The sequence below is a fragment of the Megascapheus bottae genome, chromosome 12 (assembly GCF_031878675.1).
Source record: "Megascapheus bottae isolate mThoBot1 chromosome 12, mThoBot2.hap1, whole genome shotgun sequence".
Taxonomy (NCBI): domain Eukaryota; kingdom Metazoa; phylum Chordata; class Mammalia; order Rodentia; family Geomyidae; genus Megascapheus; species Megascapheus bottae.
Genome location: NC_143520.1, coordinates 40,950,522 through 40,961,665, shown reverse-complemented (window position 1 = coordinate 40,961,665; position 11,144 = coordinate 40,950,522).

Sequence of the window (11,144 nt, the reverse complement as noted above, 5' to 3'; positions counted from 1 at the left end):
GCTCAGGGACAGCAACCGAGGCCGAGTTCAAACCCCATGACCCACAAAAAAAAAAAAAAAAAAAAAAGAAAACTTTTAATTTCTCCTGTGTTCTGACACACACAAAAAAAGTTTGTTGGGTCAATTGTCAAATTACCAAAATAGCCGTGGAGCCCATTTAAGAAATTATTTTCATATTTGAGTTCTCTACCATACATAGAGAGCTACTGTTTATTGCACAATAAAAAGCAGTGCTATTTAAGTTTGAAGTGAAACAAAATGGGAGGGGGGGAGCACAGAGGTGGTGAGTCATGCCTGTAATTCCAGTTACTCAAGAGGCAGAGGTAGGTGGATTATGGTCCAAGAATGAACAAGGCCAAAACAACAAACTAACAACTGTGCCCAAGGAGAAGAAAGATCAGCCTTCTCTTTTTAACCCTTAGGAAGAACCATTTCCAGGGAGGTTGGGGTTTTTAGTTTTTTGCCGCCTGGTCAGCACCAGCTGTACTGTTCCCAGGTCAATGAAAACACAGCACGAGAGTCTTCAGAGGCCCTGCTGGTGCTGCTCTGAAAGGTGAAAAATCAGTGGAGTCCTTCAAATCACCAGCCTCTGCGGTGAAAAGTACAGTACCCGTGCTTGTGGTATCCAGGTGTCTCATGACTTTCTGGAGACCAGGTTTTAAATCCAGCATTTTCTGGGGCCACAGGAATACATGGCATGTCTGCAGCCATTATGGTATAAATCTTCATGCTACTTTCTGTAGAATAGATGAGTTTCCGTTTTCACATTCCTTTCTAATCTTGCCCCATCATCCCACACCCCTTCTGGGGAGGGACTTACTCTCTCAATTCCAAGTCTCCCTCTCATTCCATGTCTCCCTCTCATTCCATATTCCAAGACAGCCAACAACCATTCCACTCTTGTCCTTGTATGAATCGTCACTCATGCATGGCCTTCCAACAAGACCCTTTTCCTCTGCCTCCTGATCTTGTCAAGCCTCTCACCTGGGATACCTCTACACCTACCATTGCTCAACACCATACTCCTGTCCTCATTAAACTTAAGGATCCTAATCGTTTCCCCAACATACCCCAATACCCCACTTCCCTTCAACATAGGCAAGGTTTAAAACCCATCATCCCTCGTCTTCTTAAATAAGGACTTCTCAGACCTGCTAACTCCTCCTTCAATACTCCTATCTTACCAGTGATTAAGCCCACTGGAACCTATTGTCTGGTACAGGAGCCTCGCATTATCAAGCTCTAGTCCTTCCTATCCATCCAGTAGTCCTAACCCATATACTCTCCTTTCACAAATACCACTGGTACCACCCACTTCTTAGTACTGGATTTGAAAGATTTCTTCTTTACAATCCCCTTACACCTGACTGCCAGGACCTCTTTGCTTTTACCTGGGTAGATCTGGACACATCTAAGGCACAACAGCTGACCTGGACCGTCCTCCCTCAGGGGTTTCGGGACAGCCCCCACTTTTTTTCATATGTTTTTTATCGTAATTAATAGAAGGGTTAAATTATATTCATCAGATAGAAGGTACATTACTTCACAAATATTGATACCCTTTCTCATGGCCTGTTTCCATTTCCTTCCCTCCTCCCCCCTCACAACTTGATTTCCCCCCTTCCCTATCCTATTTCAAACAACCAATTTAGCATATATAAAATATATCAGATAACAAGGTGAAATATTGTAACAATATGAGATATCCAAGAGACAGTAAAAGAGATGAGAGATAACAGAGTACAGCAAAAAATCACTTATTATATGGCTTTTGTTTCAATATCCTGGAGGTCCTTACATTTAGCGTCATACTATATGGTCTTATGTATCTAGATTTTGTTCTGTTGTGAATCTCTGCTAGGAGAGCCCAAGCTTCCTACTGATTATGACAAATGAGGGAGACTATTGGGTCTATGTTCCTTTGAGTCTGGCTTCACTTAATGATTTTTTCTAAGTGCTTCTATTTCCTTACAAATGGGACGATGTCATTCTTTCTGACAGCAGCATAGAATTCCATTGTGTATAAATACCACAACTTGTTGGTCCAGTCATCAACTGAGGGACATCTGGGTTGGTTCCATTTGTTATGGTAAATAGTGCTGCAATGAACATAGTTGTGCTAGTGGATTTAGTATGTCTTTGTTTTTGGAGGATTGGGTAAATGCCAAGTAGTAGAATTGCTGGGTCATAGGGTGTTGGGGGCAGAGTAATGCCATGTCTAATAACTTTCTCCTGAGACAAGGCAAGGCACAAGAGGCAGGGCACAAGACTTGATTACCATTGGTTACAGATGTGTTATTGTTTATCACTCTCTGCGGAGACCTAGAGTGAGGGGATGTTAGCTGGAGGGACTTCCTCAGGAGGGGGTATTTTTGGAGAGAGAGATCTTCCTGCCTTGATGAAGCTGTGTGGCATCTCTGTTCGTGCTCCAGGGAAGGAAGACTGAGTGCAGGAGGACAGTGGGTCTTTCCTCTCTCAGCTTGTCCTGGTCAGGGCGTGTTTTTCACCATCCGTCCTACTAGTCGAAAGGGCCCTGGGACGAAGGACCCTGACAATAAGGGAGTTCTATATTTAGTCTTTTGAGGAACTGCCATACTGCTTTCCATAGTGGTTGAACGAGTTTGCACTCGTCCCATTAACAGTGTAGTAGTGATCCCTCCTGGCCACATCCCCTCCAGCATCTGTTATTAGATTTCTTGATACTGGCCATTCTAATTGGAAGTGGAATTTTAGAATTGTTTTGATTTGTATTTCTTTTATGACAAGAGATGTTGAGCATTTCATTTCTTCATGTGCCTATAGGCCATTCTAATTTCTTCTTCAGAGAAGACTCTCTTTAAGTCTTTGAACCATCTTTTAATGGGATGGTTGTTCCTTTGGAAATTAGTTTTGGGGTGATTCAATTTTTTGAGCTGTTGATATACTTTAGATATGAGGCCTTTGTCTGTTGTATGGTTAGTGAAGATCTCCCACTCTGTAGGCTTTCTAGTTAATTTGCTAGCTATGTCCTTTGCCATACAGAAGCTCTGCAGTTTAATGCAGTTCCACTTATTCAGACTTTCTCTGATTTGTTGTTTCTTGGTCCTTATTAAGAAAGTTTCAACGTGTGTCAAGGAGATCTAGAGTATCTCCAATTCCTTCTTGTAAAGTTTTCACTGTATTGGCTTTTACTTCGAGGTTTTTGATCCATCTGGAGTTAATCCTAGTGTAGGATGACAAAGAAGGATCCAATTTTAGTTTTCTGCAGGTTTAACCAGTACTGCCAGCAACACTTTGAAAGAAAGACAGTCTCTTCCACTTCTATTTTTTGGCTCCCTTATCAAAGATTAGGTGACCATAGGTCTGTGGGTTAATATCTGGGTCTTCAGTTCTATTCCATTGGTCTTCAGGCCTGTTCTTGTGCCAGTACCAAGCTGTTTTGGTCACTATAGCTCTATAATAAAGTCTAAAGTTTGGTATTGAAATTCCTCCTGCACTGTTCTCTCTGCTAAGAAGTGTTTTTGCTATACGGGGTCTTTTATTGTTCCATATGAAATTTTGGATTATTTCTTCTATTTCTTTAAAGAATGACATTGGGATATTGATGGGTATTGCATTGAATTTGTAGATAGCCCTTGGCAAGATTGTCATTTTCACGATGTTGATTCTTCCAATCCAGAAGCATGGGAGGTTTTTCCCTTTCCTCAGTTTTGCTTTAATTTCCTTTTTTCAGGGTTTTAAAGTTTTCATCAAAAAGGTCCTTTACATTCTTAGTTAATTCCTAGGTACTTTATTTTCTTTGAGGCTATTGCAAAAGGAGTTGCTTTCCTGATTGTTGCCTCATTCCTCTCACTGTTGGCATAGAGGAAGGCGGTTGATTTTTGAGGGTTAATTTTATACCCTGCTACCTTGCCAAAGTTTTGAGTCAGCTCAAGGAGCTTGGGAGTGGAGTCTATAGGGTTCTTTAAGTACCGAATCATGTCATCTGCAAAGAGAGAAAGTTTCACTTCTTTCCCTATTTGGATTCCCTTTATGCTTGCTTCTTGCCTTATTGCTCTGGCGAGGAATTCTAATACTGTTAAAGAGGAGTGGAGAGAGTGATAGGCCCCACTTTTTTGGACAAGCATTAGCAAGTGATCTCCTTTCTCTTCATGTGTCTCCTAGTGTCATCCTTCAGTATGTGGATGGCCTCTTGCTCTGCAGCCCCGCCTTTGAGCTGGCTCATCAACGCACAACTGACCTCCTTAACTTTCTACTGTCCAAAAGATACAGAGTCTCCTCTTCCAAGGCCCAGATAATGAAGTCAGAGGTAACATATCTGGGTCTGTCCATAACTCCCACAGAGAGAAGAATTACTCTTGACAGAAAAGCCTACATTGAGTCTCTCTCGGTTGCTCAAACCAAGGAGGACATTCTTTCCTTCCTGGGACTGACAAGCTTTCTTCATATTTGGATACCTGGCTTTGCTACCTTGGCCAAATCACTTTGAGGCAGCCAAGGACTCTCGACAAGAGCTACTGGACCATATAAATCCCATTAACTCCCTATTTAAAGTACTGAAACAGGCACTTTGTCAGGAACCAGCACTGGCTCTGCCCAACCTTAGAACACCCTTTATACTCTGTCACTGAGAGACAGGGAATTGGTCTTGGAGCTCTTGGACAAATGTTGGCCCAAAGTTTTTGGCTCATCAGTGTACCTGCTACTATTTCAAATTTATCATGGAATACAACAACATTAGGTGAGCTTATTCTTGTTGGGCTGAAGCAGTGCAAGAGAACTACATGGAGGGGATGTGTCTCTGTGCTCTACTATCAGGCATTGCCCTATGGGCCCTGGTGCTGAATGTGCTGCCATCCGTCTCAGAAGGGCTTTCCTGGCAGCAAGCTACGGCTTCATGACAGGGGTCCCTGCCTGCCAGCGTTAGTCAGGCAATCCATAAGAAAGCAATAGGGAGTGAAACTGAAGAGGAACGCTGAAGTCTATGTGAGAGACAATGGAAAGGCCAATTTTACAAATGCTAAATAACCACACAAATCTGAGTGTTGCCTATCAGTCCCCAGTGAATGGGAATCTGTACTTTCTCCATCAGCACTGCCAAACTCTTCCCAGCTATACAAGAAAACTGGCTCAAAGTTTTAACGTAGAGCCTCACATTTGATCTGGGGTGAGATCTCAGTATCTTGTTTCACCCAGCAGTGAAGAAGTTATGCCTGTTTCCTCAACAAATCCATCCTCAGAGGATGAAGATTTGCCATTGTCAAGGATGTCTGGAGGAGTTCACTGCAGGCGATGGCCAAGCAGGGACTCTGGCTGGAAATGTTTTTAGCACTGGTACCTTCTTTGAAGTAAGTGAAAAGGAAATCCAGACTCTTGGATGCAAACTACGTCTAAGAAGTAGAGGCCAGAGCCCAGTGTGGGGGCTCATGCCTGTTATCCTAGCTACTCAGGAGTCTGAGATCTGAGGATCAAGGTTCAAAGCCAGACAAAGCCAATAGACTCTTATCTCCAATTAATCACTAGAAGACAGGGAATGGGGTTGAGGCTCAAATGTAGGGCGGTAGCCTTGTGCGGAAGAGCTCAGGGACAGTGCCCAGGCTGAGTTCAAGCCCCATGACATGCCCCACCCCTCCAATCCCCCCCACCCCGCAAAAGGAGCAGATTAAATTTGCTGACCTAAAAGTACAGAAAGCATTTAGAATACTATGTGGGGAAGTAGCTCTAAAGTGTCACAATAAGAACAACTTCTTAAATAAGACACAAAGAACCTTAAAAGGATAGGAACTGAAAGGAAATACTGATGATATCAGCATTAAGAATTTCTAATCCACACCATAAAATGGAGAGAGAGGCTTCAGATAGAACATACTAGTACATATACACCCATTATAATGTTTAGACAATTTCTCAGTCCCTCCCACAAGTCAGGATATTATCTAAAATGTTAAGAGAATTCAACAATTAAAAGATGATAGATCATCATTAAGTGGGTTTCATTCTAGATATGCAAGGCTTCAACATGCATAATCAATAAATCTAAGTTACACCACATAAATAGAATCAAGACAAAGAATCATATGATGATCTCAACCAATGTGGAAAAAAACTTTTGACAAACTTCCACATCCATTTATGCTAAAAAGGACTACAAGAAATGTACATAGTTAAGGCTATTTGACAAACCTATAGCCAACATGACAGTGAATGGGGAAAAATTAAAACCATATTTTAAAAATCAGGACTAAGCAAAGGCATCCAAATATTTAAAATAGTACCAGAATTTCTAGCCACAGCAATAAGAAGAAATAAGACCTCAAAATAAAGACAAAAGAAGTCAAACTCTCCACAAATTTGTGTGTGTGTGTGTGGGTCATGGGGCTTCTGTCCTTGAGCTCTTCAGCTCAAGGCTCCTTCCGTTCCTTGGCCTGGGCATTGTCCCTGAGCTCTTCAACTCAAGGCTACCGCCCTACCCTTGAGCCATAGCCCCACTTCCTGTTTTCTAGAGGTTAATTGGAAATAATAGTCTCCATTAGTGCCAGTCTAGCTTTGAATCTGGATCCTCAGATCTCAGCCTCTTGAGTAGCTAGGATTACAGGCATGAGCCACTGCACGGCTCTCCACAGATTTTATACCTAAATGAGCTTTGGCAATGTAGCAAGATACAAAAACAATATGTAAAAACTCAGTCACTTTTCTGTACACCAGTATTGCACAGAACAGGATGGGAGAAAAATCAGTAAAACAATTGTATTCAGCTAGGCCAGTTTAGCTCACGCCTGTAATCCTAGCTACTCAAGAGGCTGAGATCTGAGGATCACAGTTCAAAGCTAGCCCGGGCACTAAAGACCACCCAGAAAGTCTATATCCAATTAACAACTAGATATCTGAAACTGGTGCTGTGCTTCAAAGGGTAGGGCAATAGCCTCGAGCTGAATAGCTCAGAGACAGCACCCAGGCCCACCAGTGTTCAAGCCCTACAACTAACAACAAAAATTGTATTCACAATAGCTGCAAAAAAACAACAAAAAAAAAACCCCAAAAAACCCACAAACAAAAAAATCTAGGAATAAAATTAAGGACTTGAAGCATTTCAGTAATGAAAACAATAGAACCCTGAAGACAGAAAGATCATCCATATTCCTGAATTGTCAAAAATCAGTATCATGGAGATGTGCATACTGCCAAAGACAATCTAAAAACTTAATGCAATATCAAATATCCATGGAAATCCACATGTTATTCTTCACAGAGATAGAAGAAACAAGCTTAAAATCCATCTGGAAGCACAAAGGCCTGAAAGAGCATAGATAAAAACATAAAAACAAACAAGCCAGGTGCAGCAGCTAATACCTGTAATTTTATATACTCAGGAGGCTGAGATCTGAGGATCAAGGTTCAAAAGCCAGCTCAGGCACAAAAGGACCTTAGACTCTTATCTCCAATTAACCTCTAGAAACCTCAGGGACAGTGCCCAGGCTGAATTCAAGCCCCAAGACCCACAAAACACACACACACGAAAATTGTAGAGGTATCACAATATAAAACTTCACAAATTATACTACAAAGCCATAATAATAAAATGAGCTTTGTATTAGCACATGAACAGAGCTAGAGATAAATGAAACAGACCAAAGATCCAGAAACACACACACACACACACACACACACACACACACACACACACACACACAATATAACTGACTGAGTTTTGACAAAGAAACCCAAAATATATAAATTAGAAAGAGGATAGCTTCATTAACAAATGTTGCTGAGAGAACTGGACATTCACAACTTTGATCCTAATCTCTCACCCTGTATCAATAAATCAATTCCAAGTGGATCAAGGATTTTAACACAAGATCAGAAAACTTAAGGCTACTACAAGAAAGAGTAGGGCAAACACTAGAACTCCTTGGCATAGGCAGGAACTTCCTCATTAGAACTCTGGGCTCAGTTAAGAGAGGATTGCAAATGACATTGCATCAATCTAAAATGTTTCTTTACAGCAAAGGAGGGAGTCACTAAAGAGTCAGTCTACAGAATGGGAGAAGATCCTTGCAAGCTATGTTTCTGACAAGGGTCTAATAACCAGGATATATAAGGATATTAAAAAAAAAAACTAACCCCCAAAAGAGTCAACAACCCTAATTAAAACACGGGCAAAGGAGCTAAATAAACACTTTTCAGAGGAAGTACAAATGCCAATGAGTAAAGAAATGTATTTACTACAAGTTGGAACGGGGATACTCAACTTAGAATTCCTGTCTTTTTGGAGAATCTGCTCTCATATTAGCCCTTTCTTTTTACTCCTAAATAAACTCATCCTGTTTATTTATTTATTTTTTTTTTTTTTGCCAGTCCTGGGCTTGAGCTCAGGGCCTGAGCACTGTCCTTGGACTTTCTCAAGGCTAGAGCTCTACCACTTGAGCCTCAGCACCACTTCTGGCTTTTTTCTATGTATGTGGTAGCGAGGAATCGAACCCGGGTCTTCATGCATGCTAGGCAAGCACTTTAACCACTAGGCCAAACTCCCGGCCCTCATCCTGTTTAGTTTAAAATAAAAAATAGGGCCTGCAAGCGCAGACAAGTGGTAGAACGCTTGCCTAGCATGCCTGAAGCCTGGGTTCGATGCCTTGGCACCACATACACAGAAAAAGCTGGAAGTGGTGTTATGGCTCTAGTGGTAAGGCACTAGGCTGGAGAAAGCCTAGTGACGGTGTGTGGGCCCCGAGTACAAGCCCAGGACTGTCAATAACATAAAATAAAGCCTGGCACTGGTGGCTCACTCCTGTAATCCTAGCTACTCAGGAGGATGAGACTCATGGTTTGAGGCTAAGCAGAGTGGAAAAGTCCATGATACTCTTATTTTTTTTTTTAAGAATTAACATTTATTTTACACAATATTTCTAATGTCATGTTTAACAAGTATTCAAGAAGGGAATCTCTAGATATAATCACTGACACAGATTTTAGAACATAATTAAAATTAAGCTTGAGGGGCCAGGAGTTTGGCCTAGTGGTAGAGTGCTTGCCTAGCATGCACAAAGGCCTGGGTTCAATTCCTCGGTACTACATACATAGAAAAAAGCCACAAGTGGTGCTGAGGCTCAAGTGGTAGAGCTCTGTCCTTGAAAAAAAGTCCAAGGACAGTGCTCAGGCCCTGAATTCAAGGCCCAAAACTGTCCAAAAAAATTAAGCTTAGGGTTTATACATCATAGATACATATTAATATATGTAATAAAACATTTTGTCTATAGAGTATATAGCCCATTATAGATTTTTATGTCTATGTAGTTATGTTTACATCTCCAAGACCATGTCCATAACCTTGGGTATCCCTCTTATCTCTTAATTAACCACCAACACAGCCAAAGTGGAGCTGTGGCTGAAGCCCCGAGTCCAAGCTTCAAACAACCGAGAACAACAACAAAACATTGAGATTCCATTCCACTCTATGAGAATGGCCATTATCAAGAATATGAACAATGAATGTTGTCAAGGATATGGGGAAAAGAGATATACTGTTAGTGAGGATGTAAATTAGTGCAGTCACTATGGAAGGCATTATGGAGAGTCCTCAAAAAAATAAACACAACTACTCTGAGCCAGTGATACCACTGGTTCTATGATACCACTCTTAGGCATTTATCTGAAGAATAAAGTTAGGCTACAATAAAGGCATCTGTACTTACATGTTCATCACAGCACTATTCACAATAGTTTCATAGAAACAGCCTAGGATACAATGTGATAAACAGGTCAAGATAGTGTGATAAATTTTATTCATCCAACAGGAAAAATGAAATTATGTGGTAACTTGATATAATGCAAATTCCCCAGCCACAGGCCAAATGAGCCAGACACTCTGGAGTGAAGCCCAGTCACCTGTTTTACCTCATATGGTTTGCACATGCCTCCAGAACCATCACATGAGAGGAAGGCTCAGGGTTCCCTCCAGCATGACCAGCAGCAAGCTTCATAATGGTTCTTGCAAAACCCACAGACTAGAAACGCTGAAAAATTTTGAAGGTAGGAAGCAAGATTATGGTATATCTATACAGCAATAAAAATGGATGAAATCATTGTGCCACCTTTAACATAGAGGAGTATTAAGAACAAACAAGTGAATGGGTGAATTCTGTCACAGCGAACCATTCCATACGATTTAACTTACTTAAAATGCAACAGGCAACTCTCAACAATAAATTGTTCAGGAATGCTTACCTGAGAAAGAGGGAAGGATTGACACTGTCCAAAAAGAAATGTACTTTACCTGACTTAGGTAACTGTAACCCCTCTGTTCACCTTTACAATAATAAAAGAATCAAACAGAAAATAAAAGAAATGCTAAATGCGAAAATCCTTCTGATCAGTGTGTGAATAAAACAAAACCAAATCACAAACTACCAAATGCCAGAACCAGAGCAGATATGCCAACTCATAAAAACATCAATATACAAGTAAAACCCGAGAACTTCATTGGTTGCTTAATCTACTATCGACTGGTTGCAGTTTTTCTAGTACATTGCTTTTCTTCAATTAGTTAACTGAGTGCAGAGCTTCTCACAGCCAACTGAAGCTCAGTTAAGAACATTAAAAACTCTGCATCACTTCGGTTGAACTCAACGCAGGTGCCTGGGCCCAGTCCATAACTTGGTGCAAAATTTATTGAGCAATTCTTCCCCTTCGGTCATGCTGTCACGGATATGCGAACACAATCCTGGGACTCCCCTCCTCATTCTATCATTAGCAGATTCATCTTGCATTGCAAACAAGAGGTTCTACTTAATTTATTCATTGCCAAACATCAACTGTGGGAATAGCACCATATTTGATATTAAATAAATAGCAACATAATGGATGACATAGGGAATTCATGATAACTAATTCATCTACAAGCATAGGTGCATAGAAGAAACTGCTTTGGCTGGGAGTTTGGCCTACTGGTGGAGTGCTTGCCTAGCATGCATAAAGACTCGGGTTCGATTCCTCAGTACCACATACATAGAAAAAAAGCCAGAAATGGTGCTGAGGCTAAAGTGGTAGAGCTCTAGCCTTGAGAAAGTCCAAGGACAGTGCTCAGGCCCTGAGCTCAAGCCCAGGACGGGCAAAAAAAAAGAAGAAACTGCTTCATAGCACATAACACAATTACCAGTCTTCTGTAT